The sequence below is a fragment of the Phocoena sinus genome, chromosome 6 (assembly GCF_008692025.1).
Source record: "Phocoena sinus isolate mPhoSin1 chromosome 6, mPhoSin1.pri, whole genome shotgun sequence".
Lineage (NCBI taxonomy): Eukaryota > Metazoa > Chordata > Mammalia > Artiodactyla > Phocoenidae > Phocoena > Phocoena sinus.
Window position 1 is genome coordinate 113172582 of NC_045768.1, and position 20448 is coordinate 113193029.

Sequence of the window (20448 nt, forward strand, 5' to 3'; positions counted from 1 at the left end):
GGCCGGCCGACCCCTCAGGGCCAGGCTCCCCGGCCGCCGCCTCCGTGCCCTCGGGAACCCCTGCTTCTCCACGTGCGCGAGGTCTGAGGTGGAGGACTTGCTCGCTCTTCTCTCCGGCCCCGTTGCTGTCCAAGCTCTCGACTTCTTCGGGGTCCACTGTGACCTGCTGCCAGGGCTCGGGACCCGGGGACACCGGTGGGCTCTCGGTGCGCCAGCTCTGGCTGCTGGACAGCGACACGGGGAAGCCCTCGGCCCGCCAGGACGCCGTCGCGGGCGTCGGAGCCTCGGCGGGGCTGGCGAGCGTGGAGCCGCCCCTGGGCGGGACGTGGATGTCGTTGCTGTCCTCCGTGGCCTCGCGGGGCGCTGCTCGTCCTCCTCCGCGGACTCCAGGTTAAAGGAGATTAAAGGCAGTGCCCTAGCCACCCTGCTGCCTGATGCGCTCGGCGGCGTGGTCCTCCGGGAGAGTCTCACCAAACTGCAGCGATGCGCTGCAAGGCTCCTGAGCTTGCCTTGTCAACCCCAAGAGCATTGGTCGTAGCAAAATCGGAGGCACCAACGTCTTATTCCGGCCGCTGGCGTGAACTGCAGTCTCCAGTGTACGTTCCCGACGTGCCTGGTACGCCCCTGGCCTGTGTGCTCTCTGCAGCTCTGCTTGCCTGCAGCGGTCCCTTCACTTCCTTTCCTGAACTGTCTGCCGCTGCTGTGCGCCGCGGAGTCCTCACGGGGGTCTGTCTACCAGGCTGAAGAGCTTTAGCATCTGGCGGAGGGGCGACTGCAAGAGCCCGCGCAGAGGCGCCCTCGGCTCCTGCGACGCCTTCTCCCCGGGTGGGCCAAGCGGTCCTCTGCGGAAACTTGTCGGGGTTTGTGGGGCTGAACACGGGCAAAGAGTGCCGGGTGAAGCCTGTGCTGGCGAAGGCTTCAGAAATTTCTTCGTCCAGGGATTTTAGCTCTTCAATTTCAGTTTTACCTTTTAATAAAATTTCTCGATCCAGAGATGGTGAAGCCATATCTTGTCGAACCCCTTGGGGTGAGGAAAGATATTACTCCCACAGCTCCTCCTGAGAGAGGACTCCCAGGTAGCCGAGGACGACACACTTTGTTTCATAGTGAGCCCCCAGAGACACAGTGGGAGAGGACGCCATGGGGTCGACTGGCAGAGCTCCAGAACGGTCTGCTTGCAGATGTGTAAAACCTGGCCCAGGCCCCTGCCCCCGAAGAGGTGAAAGGCGCAGCGGCGGCAGATAACTCTGTTTTTAATTTCTTTTTAAGGCGCCACCGTACCGTTTTCCACAGCAGCTGCGCCGCTTCGTATTCCTACCAGCGGTGTACAGTGGTGCCCGTGTCGCCACATCCTCCCCAGCACTTGCTGTTTTCTGGGGGTTTGTTTTGTTTTTGTTTTTTGATAGCACCTTCCTAGTGGGTATGAGGTGGTATCCCACTGTGGTTTTGATTTGCATTTTCCTAATGAATAGTGATGTTGAGCATCTTTCCATGTGCTTGTTGGGAGTAGCACAGATTTTATTTAAGCTCGTTTGTTTGATTATAACTTTTTAACTATTTGGACATATAGCACATGGGCCTCCAACTGAAATCTTGCCTTGAACCCTGCAAACGTTAGGGGCAGAGCTGAGTCTAACCCATCCCAAAGCCTTTTACCACCTAGTTAGGTATGGATTGACCCTTTAAAATACTGAGGACAGCAGCATTAGACAGAGACAGCTGATTCTATTAAAGAATTTTGTTTTAGCTAAAGAAGAGAAAACTAAGAAGTGTCTACCTTATCCAGCACCTTGTGTAAGGTGTGCAGGTCTCACACCTCCAAGTGCAGTGCCTAAACCAGCAGGTCAGCATCACCTAGGGAGTGGTAGACACACAGATGCTCTAGCCCCACTCCAGGTAGACTAACCGTGAGCTGTCCGAGCTTTGACGTTTGAGACGCACTGGTCTGTGTGTTCGTGAGGGTACCAGGAAGACTAAAAACAAACAACTCGAGCAACACCATCAGTGACCTTACTGAGCACTCACTGTGCACCAAGAACTGAACGATGCTTTTCATGTATTATCATAACATAGGTAAACACCTTACAGAAAACTGAGGCTTAGAAATGTTACTTGCCCCACGTCATGGCTAGTAAGCAGTGGAGCCAGGATTTAAACCCAGGCAGTCTGCAAATAGAATCTGATGCACTTCACATACTATTTCATCTCGTAAAGGAACCAGAGGATTAGAGGGAACAGATAAATAATGACGGAATAAATAAATGAACCGTCATAAATGGAAATCTTAAGTTCAGGAGTTAATCACTGCGGGCTGGCGTGGCTTTTTCCCCAGTTCTGAAGCTTCCGCCTAAGTGGAGAACAGAGGGGACCCCTGGTCTGTGGTGGAGCCCAGGCACTTCCGAGGCCCTGGACCTCCAGCGCCCACCGCCCTCCAGAGAGCTCGGGCTCAGCAGCGCCCCCTGCAGGAGGGTTCGGAGGCAGGTCAGGCTGTGTGGCCGGTCTGTCCCTGTGGGTTCGGGGTTCGGAAGCCCACTCTTCACAGACAGACCAGCTGATGTTTGGAGCTCCCGCCTGCCTTACTCTTCCTCACATTCCTCTGTCGTTTCAGAACTTGGTCTGAGAAGGGAGGGTGCATTTTTTCAGGCTCCCTCACACTTCAGCGTGCACCATTTAAATCATTTGTTTATTTTAAATAATATTTTTTATTTGTTGGTACCTGCTCTGCTCATTTTCAAAAAGGATTTCCCCAATGGAAAAAAGAATTTAAGTTTTGCAGCAATTATAGGTACATATACTCTTTATGTTAATATTTATTTTTAATATATGTTGAAATAATACTGATCCTGTAATATTTTATTTTAAATAATAGTTAAAATAAGTCAATGTTTGATGTAATATAATCTAAAGAGTTTCACGAAATTTCAAAATATTAAAGCTCGCTAAACCAGTGACTCAACTGTGTTTCTCCACAAGGCTCTTCCAAGGACGATGCTCAAGAAAGGATACCAGCATCCGGTCACAGGGCCAGGTCCCCCGGCTCCCTTCAGCTTAAGGTAAGTTGCCACACATGGTGGTAACTCATATCTACTCCCATCCACACGAGGAATTTGGGTACTCTTGAAGATGATGTAGCAGGTACTGCCTGTCATTTTTGTGTGTAAATTACCTATGGAACATGGGCTTGAAGGGCTGATACAAACTTAAAACCAGTTTATTTGGGCTGTACCTGCTTAGCAATCCAGTGATGGGGGAGGCTTGTTCCATGGTCATGACTGCAGTTCTCAGGGTGTCTCAGGTGTATGGAACAGAGGTTCCAGCCCCAGCGTTCGACGGTAGGAAGCAAGCACGCAGTGATGAAGACAGCATTCCAGGCTTTATTTGTTTGCTTACTGACCATTGAGATGAAAGGGCATGATGGAGCTATTATTTCCTCCAACTGAAGTGAGCACAAGCCAGGTGCCTTTCAATACCTGAAGCGCTGGGAGGGTGTCAGTTTGGTTGGAACAGTGGTCATCAAACCCTGAGGGTCCCAGAGCCGAGAGCAGAGGTCACACTGCCAAGAAGGAAACGTTGAAAGGAAGGCATTGAAAGGATCGGTGAGAACACCCTGCGTGGCTTTATTTTTCTCCCGGGTGTTACTGAGGCGAGAAAGTTGGGTCTGAGAGAATGGAACGTCCTGGTGCCCATGGAGGCTGCAACGTGCTGTGTAGCATCAGAAACACAATCTCACTGCAGTCTTGAGATGTCAGGGGAGAAACGTCATTTGATCCTGCTAAGCTTACAGAGTACAGATGGAGAGAAAGACTAAAAGTAAGCAATGAGCAGGTAGGGGGAAAGCCTCCGAAGGATCCTTCCTTATAGATAATCAAGTTGGGGGAGGGGGGGATACCTCTCACTGTAGCTGAATTCCCTGGACACACTTAGTCCCAGACCACTCAGAATGCTCTGGGCCACAGTCCCTTTCAGACAAGCCACCAGCAATGGCTGAGAAAGACAGACTAATCCCCGTATTAGCTGGGGTGGAGGTAATGAGCAAGGTCAATCGGCCTGAGGGAGGATGCATCAAATGTAAATGATTTTCCGAATAGCCGTGCCCTGTTCCCTTTCTCCAGCTCCAGGCTGACAGCGGCCAGTCAACTTCCAGTCATTGTGCCATCTCTGGCAGAGACCTACCTGTTCCCCGGCAACAGTGCTTCCTGCTTACTGAACACCCTGGCACTTCTCGCCACCTTGTTTCAGCTTCATCACACTCTGCAAGGTAGGTTTCATGTCCATTCAAGAAATGAAGGCAGTGAGCCCCTGAGAGCTTTGGAAAGTGACGGCAGACACAGGAGAAGAGCCCAGGTCGAAGCCCAAGGCTGTAGATGCCAAAGCTTGTGCACCTTAACCTCCTGCTCTGCTGTCTGTCACAGGGCGAGGCGGACTTTGGACAGGACGTGTGACCCAGGTGAGTGCCTATCAGCTACCCATTAATCCTTCAAAAGAGAATTTCAGTCTCAAATTATGAAAATTGTGTGAGGAACACCTGAATAGACCGCATTTGTGAAATGTATGTAACTTGGAGAGAACGAAGACGAAGGAATGGGTTTTCTCGTCTTGAGCAGAATCGGGCCAATAACTTGATTTCCTTCCCAGAGAGTTTCCATCACTTCCCTCGCCCAGAGCAGAGCCATCTCCCACCCTCTGGCCGCAGAAGGGTCCCCAGCTCAGGTCAACCAGCTGCCTTGATAGAACCTGCTCTACTGAGTTTCTGCTGGTCCTCAGTTTCCCCAGAATTTCCATTCCTAAAGGGCTTTGGGGCAGCAGTCTTATCTGAAAGAGGCCGTTGAAACTCCAGTGTTACGGCATTTTGCATAAAATGGAAGCAGCGTGATCGTCTACATCAAAGGAGGGTGGGAGCCCCAGACCTCCCCACTGGAGGCCTCTGCTCTCACCTCTGCTCCCTTTCCTCTGCCCACTGCTCTGTGTCCTCCCTGGGGGCCCCTGTTCCTCTTGTCCATCTGTTTACGCTCTCAGACTTAAGAAGTCAAAGGAAAATGAGGACAGAGTTCACGAGCACCTCCAGGCTCCACCATGGCCCCGGCTCTGTTTTTTTTTTCTGGAAAACAGATGGCTCAGCCGGTGGTGATGGACAAAACCTCAAAGAAGGGGTCTCCGTTGCCTGTGCGTCTCCACCCACTCTGCAGGGGGGTCTTAAGTTTCAATCATCGCTGATCTACATGGTTTTATTATCAGACTGTCGTGGACACAGGCTAAGGGCACTCAGACTGTGCTCCCGGCTCCCCCCGGCGGCCGCCTCCCGTCCCCTTCGGCTCGTGCAGGAGGAGGGGAGAGGCTGGTCCAGAACCCCCTGCACCACCGCCACTGTGGCAGGGCTGAGCCGCCACCTCCTAGCAGTCCTGCAGCCTCAGACAAGCACTGAGCCTCCAGGCCTCGGTGACCCTGGCGTTGGGGGGGGGGGCATTCATCTTAGAGATGGGAGTTGTGAGGAATCCTGCAAGGTGCTCAGCTCAGCACGGGCTCCATCAGTGACCGTCTCCCATTTCTCCCAAACGGCCATGTTCGAATGTCTCTGCTGCCAAGAGGCCTGAGAGTCATGGTGTCCGGATTTAATACACGCTGACACCATCTGGGAAAGGGTTAAAGCCTGAGCTTGTTTCCACAGCTGACCTCTGCCGGGACCCCACAGAGATGCAGGCTCCTGGGGGCCAGCCTCACGCAGATGAACATCTTCAGTTCCGTCCGCATTATTGAGTTCCCTCCGCATCATCCAGCCCCATGCAGGCCCTTCTCCCACCTGCTTGACCCTGACGTCCCTCTGTGCGAGTGCGAAGTTCTTCATCCTTTAATTGGAGATCATGCTTCAATCGTAAAATTTCCCTTTCTGCGCCCACCCTCTGCCCTCTGCCCTCTGCCCCAGCACTGTGAACCCAGATGGCCATTTCTTTTTTCCTAAAACGAGCCTCATTCCCACTGTTATAAATGTGGGGCGGGTAGAAGGCTCAGGGGTGGGGCTGTGTGCTGAGCATCCTTATCTGAGTGTTTAGACACAGCTGGCAGATCCCTGTTCCCTGTTGCCCCTTCTAAGAGAGAGCAGGGGAGGGTCCTTCTCTCACCTTGGCCCAGGTAACCCCACTGGCACATAAGCAATGAGCATGACCCCACAGGAACAGAAGCAAGGGGACCAGCCATGCCTGGTCCTACGAGGAAGCTCGGAAGAGAGGCTGACGATTGTGTACAGGTGGTACAAGGACGAAAATGCTGTCTCCGTGGAAGATCCCAGATTTTCTCCAGGCCAAGACTGAAGGTCTCTTTGTTAGTGAGTCCATAGTGATCAAAGCAGAGATTAAAGGCAGAGGGAACCTGAGGCTGGCTCCACGGAGTGAGCAGGGGGCCCCAGGCCGGGGAGGGTGGGGACACAGCACTGGGCTCCTGTCAGAGGGGCAGACACGCCCATTCCCCCGTGAGTGCAGCAATCTGCGCGGGTTCCAGGCCCCTCCTCTCTCTGAACCTCCAGCAGGTCGCCTTGGTAGGGTGCGAAGAATCTCAGTTTCCCCGCAAAAGCCAGGGGAGTTGCGGATGGAGGTGAGCAGTTTAAAGACATTCAGGAACCAGAACAACCGGGGCAATATTATGTATTTTTCTGAACAGCTTTTAAAGAGGGTTTCACCTCATGGTAAAACTGCAGACGCCATCTGGACAGGCAATGAGCCTGAAACGCAGTGGAGGGGATTTGGTTCTGCACCTTCACACGGGGCAGAGCTTCTTGTGTCCACTTTTTTTGGGGGGGGCGGGGGAGGCGGCGGGAGGGCTGTGAAGGAATGCATCCTGCACAGATAAAGGAATGTCTGGCATTAAATAACAGGAGAAAGTGATGATTCTGGAGCCCTTGCAGGTACAGTACAAATTTGATCACCAGGCCCTGGGGCAGAGCGGCCTCTAATTTTAGCCGCTGCCACTTGTTCCTTCACTGCCCCCACCCCCCCGACCCCTGCCCCAACTTTCCCTGCAGTGAAGATTGCAAGGAACAGCTGTTGTGGGTTTAGAAACCCTCTATCCTGCTTATCAGATCTGCTTTGCCATTGGTTAAGACTAATACATGCGATGTCAAGGTTTATCTTTTAATAAAAAGCACATTCAAATTCATTTTTTTCTTCCAATTTTAATAAGATCCTTTGAGATGACTTTCGTTCGGTAAAACCACATTGGGAATCACTGATAGAGTGTGTGTTTGTTGACTTCTTTTCTAAGTTTCTTCTTCTGGAGAAAGTTTGTTTCAGAGGATCATGGATATAGTTCTGCAATCCCTCATCCACAATTCGAAAACCCCAACAGCTCTGAAAACAGGAAGTGTTTGGTAACACAGTTGGCAGCAAAGCCTGACCTGACCTGAATGCTTTCAAAGTCAAAACCTGACCTGAGCTGCATGCGCCTATTTTAGTTTATCCCACAAGTGGTGTAAATGTAAAGACGCTTTTCTGGAGAAACATTAAGGTGCTTTATTCCACAGTGTTGCCCTAGACCCCATTTTTACATGCTATATGGTATATTACTGTCCTAAAATCTGAAAGAAATCTGAATTCTGAAACACGTCTGGCCTCACGAGTTTCAGATTAGGAATTGTGGTTCTGTAGACATTTGTTAAATAAATGACCGAACGTCCTAAGGGCTTCACGAGGGCATGTTTATTCTGCTCACCCAGGCCAGCTCTGCAGCGATGGCTCTAGCCTTTCTGTCACCTCATCAGCCCTGCATCTGTGGGCCTGAGGTGCCCACAGCTTCCTCTGTTTCCTTTGTGGTGTGAGGTGATGAGGGGAGGTTTCACCACATCACCTGCTCGACCACTTGCCCCTCCCTTCAACCACCAAATATGTGTTAAGTGTCGCCGCCATGCGCTATGTGAGCACAGAAAGGCAAAGAAGAGTGAGACTCAGGCTCTGACCTCTAACGACTCCTGTTCGTACAGAGAACAGATCGGTGGTTGCCAGAGGTTGGGAGGGGCATGGGCAGTGCAGAAGGGGGTGAAGGGGGTCAAAAGGGACGCACTTGCAGTCACACAATAACTAAGTCCTGAGAAGTACAGCATGTGACTACAGTTAATAATACTGTGTTGCATATTTGAGAGTTGCTGAGAGAGTAGACTGTAAAAGTTCTCATCACAAGAAAAAAAATACTATAACTATGGATGCTGATGGATGATAACTGACTGTGGTGACCATTTAGCAATATATACACATAGCAAATCACTGTGTCATACACCTGAAACTAATATAATGTTATATGTCAATTATACCTCAATAAAAATAAAATTTTAAAAGAAAGTAAAAACCATGAATAAAATAAAAATAACTCCTATTTGTAATGTTAATGTGATGAAAGCAGAATGTTAGAAATCTAAACTATCTTCTCTTATATAAAATGGTCATTCATTCGTTCCAGCACACATTTATTAAATTCTCCACTCGGCCAGGCACAAAAAGAGGACAGACCTTGTTGGGGCACTAAGTCTAGTGGGGGCCTGATGCCCGAGGAGCATTTACCCCTCGGCAGCCATCCTCACGCAGTGGGGAGAAAATGCCCGTCTCTGGCCAGAGAGCTTCGCCAAAGGCAGTGCTCTCTGAGCAGACGGGGTGCTTACTTAGGAGAGAACCAGGGCAAGGGTATCTAAGGAGAAGGCAGAACCCGTGCAAAGGCACTCAGACTGGGCATCATTGGCGCGTGGGGCAAGAGTCCATTGGGAACGTCTGCAGGTCAAGATGCACGTGGAGAAAAAGAACATTTAAAAAGTTTTAAAATGGTACAGATGAACCAGTTTGCAGGGCAGAAATAGAGACACAGGTGTAGAGAACAAACGTATGGACACCAAGGGGGGAAAGCGGGGGGAGCGTGGTGGTGGTGGGATGAATTGGGAGATTGGGATTGACATATATACACTAATATGTATAAAACGGATAACTAGTAAGAACCTGCTGTATAAAAAATAAATGAAATTAAATTAAAAAAAAGTCGAGGAGGGTCAGGTGGTGAAAGGACCGTGCTCCCAGCCTGGAGCACAGGCCGCTGCCTCCAGGCAATGAAGGATAGCTGACTGGCCAATGGACCATGATCCCTCCTCATGTGTAAATAGTTTGGAGGAGAACAAGGTGCGGAATTTGTTTCCAGCAAGATGCCCTTTGAATCTGCAAATAAGGAACATGTGTGTCCTGCAGGGCCGGCCCTACGCGAAAGCGTGAAGGAAGCAACGTGGACGGTCACCACACTCCTGCCGCTAAACTCCCCACATCGCACCCCCTGTGGCGACCCTCGCGACACTGCGATGTCCAGACTGGCCACGGCTGCACTGAGAAAAACCGGTGCACGTTTCTTTTAAATAGAAGGATGATGTCGTAGTCATTTTCTCTTAAAGTATTTGTTGCCACAGGGGAAGAATAGGTAACGTACGCAACAGAAGCACCATTTTCTCCTACCTTTTGCCTGAGTACCTGTGCGACATTTCACCTACTCTGAAAGGAGAGGGGCATCCCAAGAACAGAGCAGTTACTATGGGTTGTACACATGCAGCCCCTGGGGCCAGGGTGATGTGGCGGACATTTTTTGTGAATTCTGGTTTAATTAGTAAAATCTAAAGGCAGTAAGGCCATGATTCTAACAATTGCCTGCCCATTCCTTTATACAAACACGGAACAAATGAGTGTTTGCTAATTCTTAATTTTGTTTGGGGGGATTTCTTTAATTGAAATATAGTTGATACACAATATTATATAAGTTTCAGGTGTACAATATAGTGATTCACAATTTTTAAAGATTATACTCCATTTATAGTTATTATAAAATATTGGCTGTAGTCCTGGGCTGTACAATATATCCTCGTAGCTTATTTTATACATAACAGTTTGTGCCTCTAAATCCCCTACCACCAACTTGCCCCTCCCCACTTCCCTCTCCCCACTGGTAATCACTCGTTTTCTGTATCTGTGTCTGTTTCTTTTTTGTTACATTGACTAGTTTGTTGTATTTTTTAGATTCCACATATAAGTGATATTGCACAGTATTTGTCTTTCTCTGACTTATTTCACTTAGCATAATGCCCTCCAAGTCCATTCATGTTGTTGAAAATGGCAAAATTTCGCACTTTTTTATGGCTGAGTGATTTCCATTGTATATATACACCATATCTTCTTTATCCATTTGTCTGTTGTTGGGCACTTGGGTTGCTTTCTTATCTTGGCAATTATAAATAACGCTGCTATGAACATTGGGGTACATGTATCTTTTCGAATAAGTGTTTCTGGTTTTTTTCAGACACATACCCAGGAATGGAATTGCTGGGTCATATGGTAGTTCCATTTTTAGTTTTCTGAGGAAACTCCATACTGTTTTCCACAGTGGCTGCACCAATGTATACTCGCACCAACAGTGCAGCAGGGTTCCCTTTTTTCCACACCCTCTCCAACATTTGTTACTTGTGTTCTTTTTGATAATAGTCATTTTGACAGGTGTGAGGTGAGATCTCATTGTGGTTTTAATTTGCATTTCTCTGATGACTAACGATGTTGAACATATTTTCTTGTGCAAGTATTTAATTCTTGAGTAAAGCTTGGAAGCACTGAGGGGGAAGGACATGTATATTTACATCCTTTGGACAGTATTTTAAATGAGATTAAGAAATAATCTTACTGCTTGGCCTGAAAACTCTCTCTAGCCTGTTACCAGCTTCACAAGTTGGGATGTGATTGACAGAACCCTTCACATCACTCGGTGTGGCTATGGTCACATGCACGTCATAATAAACGAGGTGAGGATCCTGACGTGACTTGATGTGAGATGCTCTTATGAGCTCCTTCATCTGTGTGCCGTTTGGCTCCACTGGAAACTGAGTTATAATGTTGCCTTCTTTAGGTGTCCTCTTGAAATGCAGATACCTTGGAATGAGTCCTACGTGAAGCCTCATCCAGAGAGGTTAAGTAAGTGGCTCAGAGTCACACAGCTAGCTTGGAAAAGCCCAGAATCTAAACCTTGATTTCTGATTGGTCATTCATCCACACACTTCCTGTTGTCTCATTACCATCTCATCTGTCTGTCTGCCTTCACGCACAGTTGAGATCATATGGCTCACAAACAAAAAATTGACTCTCTGGTCCTCTGAAGAAAAGGTTTGCCAGCCTCTGGTTTAGATGACTGTACACGTGCAGGAATTTGAAATAGAGCACGTATGTTTTATATCTGGTGCAGAAATAGACCTAGGTTGGGACCCATCCTACCAGAGGAGGGGACGCCTGGACCACTAGCCTTGGATTCACCAGGTGATGTGGTGGACACGGAGAAACACGTCAGGTCATCACCCACACCCATGAGCCTCTGACTTTCACCACTTATACCTGGTGAGTCTCCAGAGCAGCCAAGAGGTACTAGGAAGGCATCAAGTATAAATAAATACATGGAAATTTAAAAGTAATCTCAAAAGACAGCCTCTTCAGTAAGTGGTGCTGGGAAAAGTGGACAGCTACATGTAAAAGAATGAAATTAGAACACTCGCTAGCACCATACACAAAAATAAACTCAAAATGGATTCAAGACCTAAATGTAAGGCCAGACACTATCAAACTCTTAGAAGAAAACATAGACAGAACACTCTATGACATAAATCACAGCAAGGTCCTTTTTGACCCACCTCCTAGAGAAATGGTAATAAAAACAAAAATAAACAAATGGGACCTAATGAAATTTAAAAGCTTTTGCACAGCAAAGGAAACCATAAACAAGATGAAAAGACAACCCTCAGAATGAGAAAATATTTGCAAATGGAGCAACTGACAAAGGATTCATCTCCAAAATTTACAAGCAGCTCATGCAGCTCAATATCAAAAAAACAACCCAATCCAAAAATGGGCAGAAGACCTAAATAGACATTTCTCCAAAGAAGATATACAGATGGCCAACAAACACGTGAAAGAATGCTCAACATCATTAATCATTAGAGAAATGCAAATCAAAACTACAATGAGGTATCACCTCACACCGGTCAGAATAGCCATCATCAGAAAATCTACAAACAATAAATGCTGGAGAGAGTGTGGAGAAAAGGAACACGCTTGCACTGCTGGTGGGAATGTGAATTGATACAGCCACTATGGAGAACGGTATGGAGGTTCCTTAAAAAACTAAAGATAGAACTACCATACGACCTAGCAATCCCACTACTGGGCATATACCCTGAGAAAACCATAATTCAAAAAGAGTCATGTGCCACAATGTTCATGGCAGCTCTATTTACAATAGCCCGGAGATGGAAACAACCTAAGCGCCCATCATGGGATGAATGGATAAAGAAGATGTGGCACATATACACAATGGAATATTACTCAGCCTTAAAAAGAAATGAAATTGAGCTATTTGTAATGAGGTGGATAGACCTAGAGTCTGTCATACAGAGTGAAGTAAGTCAGAAAGAGAAAGACAAATACCGTATGCTAACACATATATATGGAATTTAAGGGGAAAAAATGTCATGAAGAACCTAGGGGTAAGACAGGAATAAAGACGCAGACGTAGAGAATGGACTTGAGGACACGGGGAGGGGGCGAGGGGAAGCTGGGATGAAGTGAGAGTGTAGCATTGACATTATATGCACTACCAAATGTAAAATAGATAGCTAGTGGGAAGCAGCTGCATAGCACAGGGAGATTAGCTCGGTGCTTTGTGACCACCTAGAGGGGTTGGTTAGGGAGGGTGGGAGGGAGACGCAAGAAGGAGGGGATATGGGGCTATACGTATATGTATAGCTGATTCACTTTGTTATAAAGCAAAAACTAACACACCATTATAAAGCAATTATACTCCAATAAAGATGTTAAAAACTAAATTAAAAATTTTTTTAAATCTCAGTGGAGAGATAAATTAGGAGTTTGAGATTAACATATACAGACTACAATACATACAATAGATAAACAACAAGGACCTACTGTATAGCACAGGGAACTATATTCGATATCTTGTAATAGCCTATAATTGACTCTGAAAACGAATACATATATACATATATGTATATATATATGTATATTCACTTTGCTATACACCTGAAACTAACACAGCATTGTAAATTAACTACAATTTTACAAAATCATTAAAAATTAAAAAAAATTTTTTAAATAAAAGTAAACTTGGAAACAGTAAGGTATTGTAGTTCTGACAGGGTCTTTCCCACAACAGGCTGTGTAGCCTGTGAGAATTAACGGACCGACGGGGCAGATGCAAGGAACGTGCAACTAAGTTGTTTGCACTGTTAAGTCCTCTGTGTGATGCATGTTCAGATAGATGCTTTCTTTTAAAATAGAAATATAATAAAGTGCACAGCTTTTAAGTAGGCACATCAGTGAATTTTTATCATGTATATGGCTGAGTAACCAATACCGAGATCAAGGTGTCAAACTTTCCTGCACCCAGAGGCCCCCCTCTGAGCTCCAATTCAGTCGGTGACCCCCTAAAGAGACCAAATATTCTGATATCTATCATCATAAATTAGTTATGCCTGGTTCTGGAGCATCAGATGAGCGGAATCGAACTGTATGTGCCCTCGGTGTTGGGCTCCTCTGGCTATGGACAAGCCACACGAGTTCAGGATGGGCCGTACCCAGCCCTGGGCTGGAACAACCCAAGGACAGAATAGACACTGAGGCAACCGCCCCACGCTGCCTACCTAGCCTGGCACGTGGGTACAGGTGGGATCTCACCAGTGCTCTTGACCCCTGCAAAAACCAGGTGCGTCTGTTTGCAAAAGGCAAATATTGTTTGCTCCCTAATCGCTGAAGGCCATAGGGGAGAACCCCTCCCTGAAATCAGCGCCAGCCTCAGCCTTGCCCACTTAGCATAACCACTGCACCCTCCTTGCTCTGCCCTCTGAGACCCCTCGGATTTGCTGAAGGCCAACACCTCAGATTCAGCCCTAGGGAGCCACCTCTGCCTCTAGAGAAACAGGATCACAGTTTAGAAGCAGCTCCCTGCCTGTGGACAGAGCAGCCCAGAGCTGCCCAGCTCCCCACAGAGAGCGTCTGCACTTAGCACAGAATCCCCAGCACTGATGGCACTGCCACGCCAGACACCACACCCCACGTGGTGGCTTGCCCTGGCTCATGTCATGAGGCTCGGGCCACTGGCACAGAGATGCTCGGGACTCCCCTCCACAATGAGTCCTGATCCCATTGGGAAACAAGACAAAAGAGTCAGTAAGACACAATCTCTCATGCCTTACTGATCAAGCCTCGGCTGGTGGACAGATTACATCTGCAGCAAATGGATGTCCTAGGACCAAACCCTCGAAGGAATCAGGCGGCCCTGCACCCGAGGCTTGTCCTGACGGCTGGAGTAGCTGAGGGGACCGTTGGCTGTCCCCGAAGCAGGCAAGTGGAGGGAGGGGTTACAGGTGCCCAGCGTCTCTGCCTAAGCGCACTAAACAGATTAAGTCCTTCTCTCCCGGGGAGAGTGAATGAGAGGCTGGGGAGAAGCCGGTTCTATACTGAGTGGATCTTTCTCCACGTCGAAGGGCACATCAGAAAACAGAAATAAGTGTTCCTTCAAATATTCACCAGAATATTTTATTAACTAATTGAAAACCCCTTTCACTGACCGTAAAAGATAAGAAGATGGTAATTTTTGCAAGTGCCTTTCAATGTCAGAACAAGAAAATGGCTTACAAATAGGGCATCTGTATTTTATTTTATTTTTTTATTGAAGTATAGTTGATTTTACAGTGTGCTAATTTCTGCTGTACAGCAAAGTGACTCAGTTATACACATAGATACATTCTCTTTCAGATTCTTTTCCATTATGGTTTATCCCAGGATATTGAATATAGTCTCCTGTGCTCTGCAGTAGGACCTTGTTGTTTATCCATCCTGTATAATAGTTTCCATCTGCTAACCCCGAATACCCAGTCCTTCCCTCTCCTTCCCTTCCCCCTCCTCGGCAACCACAAGTCTGTTCTCTGTGTCTTTGAGTCCATTTCTGTTTTGTAAGTAAGTCCATTTGTGCCATATTTTAGATTCCACACTATACATGATATCATATGGTATTCATCTTTCTCTGTCTGGCTTACTTCACTTAGTAGGATCATCTCTAGGTCCATCCATGTTGCTGCAAATGGCAATATTTCATTCTTTTTTATGGCTGAGTAATATTCCATTGTATACATATACCACATCTTTATCCATTCATCTGTTGATGCACATTTAGATTGTTTCTAAGTCTTGGCTATTGTAAATAGTGCTGCTGTGAACACTGGGGTGCATGTATCTTTTTGAATTATGGTTCTGTCCGGGTATAAGAGCATCTGTATTTTAAACAGGATATACCCATATTCTGGATCCACTTTAAAAATAAGATGTTTCCTTATAAGAACTACTACGAAACACGAGGCAGAGACCTCGTCACAGCTAGGATCCAGAGACTCAAACTTTACTATTTAAATCTTTTCATTACGAACTATTACCTTACATTTGGATATTTTCATGATCAGTTATCCTGGGCCAGAAATAAAGCAGCTCTGTGCAATCAGATAGCCTTGGGAGCAGCGCTGCTGCAGGAAGCCTGCACTCCCTGTCAGGGGCTCACCTGAACACGCGTGATTACCTGGTCCCCAAGACATGACTTCACATCTGTGATGCTCTCGATTCAGATGATGTTTATAAGCATGAATTACCTCCGTTCAGAAGCAGTCTCAAAAAGCGGACTTTAAGAACACAGAAGGGGGAAAAAGCACCAAAGTATCTAAATGGTGGATGAAATATACTGTTTTTCAGAACTGAAAACTGGAAAATTGCTTTCCACATGTGATCTACGACATAAAAAAATGATATAATGATCATATTTTAAACCTCACAGCTGGGTTAGCAAAGTCAACCAAATCTTGCACATTATAAAATGCACTTTCTCAACTAAGAACAAAGATATAAATAGCCGTTTTGATGATGTTTCGTTCCTCCACGGTGGTCCTAGAATCATAATACGTGGTAAAGCCCATCACCAGTAAAGAAACAGAGGCGGCTCTCCCCTCTGCTTAGTAAACCCTGGAGGCTTCCCCGGGGCCAACATGTTTCTCACCTGCCGTCAGTTCTATGAAAACGCTCGAAGTCAGCGAGCCGCCCCTCTAGCTGGTTAAAGACTTACATCTGGATCCTAGGAGAGTGACCAAATACATGATGCCTTTCTTGTGCTCTACCCACTGTTGTCTCTAGAGTGCCCTTGGTTTAATTCATAGAAACGTTCTGGGGGGGTAGACAGTACAGTGGTTCAGAATCTAAGAACTCTGAAGCCGGTTTATCCAGGTTCATACCTGGCTTTACTCACAGTATGTCTCAGAAGGTTATTAATAACTGATCTTTGCTGAAGTTTTTTTTTTTAATCTGTAGCAGGCAGGTGATATCAACTGCATTAATCTGTAGCAGGCAGGTGATATCAACTGCATTAGGGCTCTTGTAAGAATTAAGTGAGATACACATTAATTGCACAGAATGGCATCAAGCCCATAGCAATTGCCAGTGATCATTTCTATAAAAGGCATCCATGCATCCTCACCCCTGAGGGCAGTTTTAATGTATTCACTCTAGAGAATTCCAAGTCCTGGTTATGATTTCAAGCTTTGTTAATGGTAACTCTGCAGTGTAGAACTTTAATCATAATTCAGTCATCCCTCAGTTACTCTCATTATTGGACAGGAGCATTGGTCTGAGTTAAAAACACACATGTACTCTCAGACACACACACACACTCACACTCACACACACAGACTTATGCACGCCCTTCTTCATCATGGGAGTGCCATAGCCTGAATGTTTGTCTCCTCAAAATCCATATGTGGGGGCTTCCCTGGTGGCGCAGTGGTTGAGAGTCCGCCTGCCGATGCAGGGGACATGGGTTCGTGCCCCAGTCCGGGAGGATCCCACATGCCGCGGAGCGGCTGGGCCAGTGAGCCATGGCCACTGAGCCTGCGCGTCTGGAGCCTGTGCTCCGCAACGGGAGAGGCCACAACAGTGAGAGGCCCACGTACCACAAAAAAAAAAAAAAAAAAAAAAAAAATGTGTGGAAGCCTAATCCCTAATGTGGCGGCATTTGTCAGTGGAGCCTTTGGGGGGGTCGTGAGTGGCGCGCTCATGGATGGGATCAGCAGTCACACAGAAGGCTGGTACAAATCTGCTGGCACCTCGGCCTTGTACTTCCAGCCTCCAGACTGTGAGCAGTAGATTCCTGTTGTTTCTAAGCCACCCCGTCTGTGGTGGTCTGTTACAGCAGCCCGAACAGACTAAGGCAGGGAGGGAATGAGAGAAACCTGAGGTTACCCTCTGCTTTACTCAGATAACCCCTCACTGGCTCATGTCATCATTGAAAACACTGTAGAAACAGGGCACATTTCTCCCTTCAGGGTCTTTAAACATCAGACTGGAACCTTCAGTCCGAGATGGGGTAGCTGTAGTCAGTCCTGCATGATGTCAGGGACGTGCAATAGATTTCCTAACCCTACACTTGCTTCCGTTCTTCTGGTTCACCTTTAGCTCTGCTGTTAATTTTTTTTTTTTTTTCGGAAGTGCTGACTCTTAATTTTTTATTTTTATACCATGTTTAAAGGTAACTTTATATTTACAGTTATTACAAAATATTGGCTATATTCCCCGTGTTGTATAATACATCCCTGAGCCCATCTTACACCCAATAGTTTATACTCTTAAATCCCACCCCTGCATTGCCCCTCCCCCTTTCTTTCTCCCCACTGGTAACCGCTAGTTCGTTCTCTATATCTGTGAGTCTGCTTCTTTTTTGTTATATTCACCAGTTTGTTGTATTTTTAGATTCCACACATAAGTGATATCATACAGTATTTATCTTTGTCTGACTTACTTCACTTAACATAATACCCTCCAGGCCCATCCATGTTGCTGCAAATGGCATTATTTCATTCTTCTTTATTTATGGCTGAGTAATATTTCATTGCTGCCATGTCTTGGCTCTTGTAAATAATGCTGCTGTGATCATTGGGGTGCACGTGTCTTTCTGAGTTAGTGTTTTTGTCTTTTTTGGATATATACCCAGGAGTGGAATTGTAGGATTCTGTGGTAGCTCAGGTTTTTGTGGGGGTTTTTTGAGAGACCTCCATGCTGTTCTCCACAGTGACTGCACCAATTTCCATTCCCACCAGCAGTGCACTAGGATTTCTTCCTACACCCTCTCCAGCCTTTATTTATAGACGTTTTGGTGACACCTGCTGTTACTTACAACACATTTATGTTACTCTTACTGCTCTTTCTCTTTAATGTTTCAAAAAATAAACCTGTTCTTGGCCCAAGTTGAAGAGATAAAATGAATTTTCTGTAATAGCTACAATTTCTAAAATACTGTTGAGCATATAATAAGGAACAATTAAATTACCATAAATGCCTGAGCAAACACCATTTTCCCAAGATCAATTTAAGTATCTCATGCAGTGGAAATTAAGAGGTTTGCTAACTGTCCAAGTTATTGGTTGGTTGTTCAGTTCAAATGCCATCTTTTTTTCTTAATTCAGGAAAAGCCTTTTATTTGTAACATTGTCTCTTTGATCAATATTTCTTGTCCTTTCCCTTGTTTTCATCTTGTAAATTACTCTTGCCAGCATCATTTAGTCTGTTTTCAGGCCACAGATTATATAATAGCAAAAAATATATTTCAGATAAGCATCTATTAATATTGCATCTGAGAACAAGAACCAGTTTTTCCTCTGTACCTCTTTTGAATTGCCCAGAATTGCTGAAGACTGTCTATCAAACCTAAATGTTTGACATCTCTGCCCCTTAGAATTATTCTTAAAATGAGCCTTAAGTCTGCGGGCTTCAAAAACATTTCTTTATGTCTCTTCCTTCCAAGGCTGTTGGAATCATAAGACCTCCCCTTCTTAAGTGCGAGGTTGGCAGCAGGCTTACTGGAGTAGCTTTATCTTGGTTTATCTGACAAATGCAGCATTTCGCTGCTCTCAAGGATCTGACAACTCAAGAAAATGGAGCACCCGAACACCTGGATATGTGACAATCATCTAGGAAAAGAAAATGAACGGTCAATGTGTTGTTTATAAGACGCTGGATTTGAATACTGTATTTTTAACTATCATCCTATAAAGATAAAGCTTTAACACTAAAGATTTAACTCTCCGTTCACAGACTGCCTCTCTCCCCAGCCATGTCGGAAGAGAGAAATACTCATTTAATCCACTGAACAGTATGTGAGGGTTTCCTATGTGCCCGGCAGTGTACCGAGCACTAAAGCTGTAGCCGTGAGCCGGATTGTCAGAGTGACCCGTGCACCTGGGAGGACGCAACATTCAATAAGCCACAGCTGTGATGCCACTGTACCCAGCCGGGAGGATGCAGGAGCCTAATCCCAGGTCTGCCAGCCGCCACCTGTCCCCTGCACTTGCTAAAGCAACATGTTAACCTTTCTCCACAGCATCCCCATTACCACTGCTGTCTGAAGAACTGCCCTTGTCATTCCTCGCGATTGGATCCTCTCAAATCCATCCTCCAGCTGTGCTAGAGAGAGATTTCTAAAACGCACATATGCCGTGACTCCTTTGCTGCTCGTATGTCAGGAAACAAAGTAGGGGGTGTTTTCCCACGTCATTTCTGGGACCTGCACTTCCACTTCCTTAGCTCTGACCCCGTTCAATTCCAGGAGGCATGAAAGTCCATGGTCAGGAGGCTGCCACGCACCAGCTGTGTGTGCCTGAGGGCCGTGTCCCCGTCTCTCTGGCCCCAGGGTCCTTGTCAGTGGCACAAAGTCATACAATTAAGCCACCTCCAAATCCCTTCAGCTCTGTGACTTGTCGGGCAGAACCAGTGAGGCAGAGTGCAGAGGGCCTGACCTTGCTGAGTGTTCTGGCTTTGCCACCTAACTAGCTGTTTGGCCTTGTGCTGGTTACTGAACTTCTCTGTGCTGTAGGTTTCATCACGAATGATCCGGTGGCTTTATAGACGCATATGGTACAAAATGTGGAGCCATGTAACAGAGGTCTGCACGTGTAGAATGTGGACATGTGACAGTGCCATCCCAGCTGAGTTCTGTGGAAGGTGAAGTCAGTGAGATGGTAATCATTATTGACACTCTGATTTCTCGTTTGGGTCCTAAAATCGATTTTCTGCTCTGTGAATTATCTGAGGATTTCAGGGCTTTTATGTTCCTACCACACAATTAAGCATCAATCACCGACGGGAATATTAAGTTAGTAACGTAGTGTGGAAAACAGGAAATTCTGTGAAAAAGTTTAGACTTATTTGGGGGGCCTCTCGCTCATTTCCTAAATCTGATAAAATCATTCTTGAATTACCTGTTATTTTAGGTTATCCATGCCTTTATCCCTTTATTTTGTTGTAAGCAATTAAATGTTTTCTTAATTTCTTTATATTGGAGTATAGTTGATTTACAATGTTGTGT

At 46.3% G+C, this 20448-nt stretch overlaps 1 pseudogene; it reads right to left on the bottom strand.

Annotated features, from left to right (window-relative positions):
• Window positions 1-401: 401 nt before the first annotated feature.
• On the bottom strand, window positions 402-1142 carry LOC116755855 (annotated as a pseudogene).
• Between the last annotated feature and the right edge of the window lie 19306 nt (window positions 1143-20448).